Raw genomic sequence first — 976 nt, forward strand, 5'->3', positions numbered from 1 at the left:
ACCACAGTCAGGATACTGAACAGTGCCAGCATCCTGCAAATTCCCTTGTTCTGCTTCTGGATGATCACACCCTCCCCTTACCCCTGGCAACCACTGCCCAGTTCTGTCCCCGCTAATTCTTCCTTTTCCAGAATGTAATATGTGTAATCATACCATATGCATTTTGAGAGTGCTTCTTTCACATTGCACACTGCCTTAGAGATTCATCCTTGCTGTTGTACCTATCAAGTTATTCCTTTTTATTGCTAAGCATTACACTGGATGGATGTATTACCCTGTTTATCCAATAACCTACTCAAGGACACTTAGGTTGTTCCTAGCTTTGGGCATTTTAAGGCTGCAATAAACATTCTTGTCCAGGTTTTTGTGCAAATGTTAGTTTTAATTTCTCTAGGGTAAATACTTAGGAGTGGGATTCCTGGGTATATGGTAAATGTATGCTTCACTTTATAAGAAACTGCCAAACTTGTCTAGAGTGGCTGTACTGTTTTGCATTCCCACGAGCAATATATAAATGTTCTATTTACTCCACATTCTCAGCAGCTCTTGGCACTGTCAGCTTGTTTCCAACTTCAGCTACTCCAGTTAGGTATGTAGTGGTGGTGTGGTGGTTTTGACTTGCATTTCCCCAATGGCTAATAATGTTGAATATTTTTGATGAACTTATATGCCACCATGTATCTTTTCTGAAGTTTTTGTCCAAATCTTTTGCCCATATTTTAATTGGGAAGGTTTCTTATTATTGAGTTTTGAAAGTCTTTAAATAATCTTGTAGTGAACAGCAATACTGAAAGGGATTCAAAAACGAAAGGACAGGCACTCTGGACAGTGATAAGGAAAAAATGCTTTATTAGGAGAATAGTATAAATCAACAGTAAGACACAGGAAAAGGCAGAGGGGAGTTTCAGGGGCAATACATCACTGACTGAACTATCAGCAATCTGAAGTCACAGAGTGACCCCGCTGGGAGAGAAAG

Source organism: Furipterus horrens, unplaced genomic scaffold (genome assembly GCF_987537825.1).
Source record: "Furipterus horrens unplaced genomic scaffold, mFurHor1.1.pri manual_scaffold_1, whole genome shotgun sequence".
Classification (NCBI taxonomy): domain Eukaryota; kingdom Metazoa; phylum Chordata; class Mammalia; order Chiroptera; family Furipteridae; genus Furipterus; species Furipterus horrens.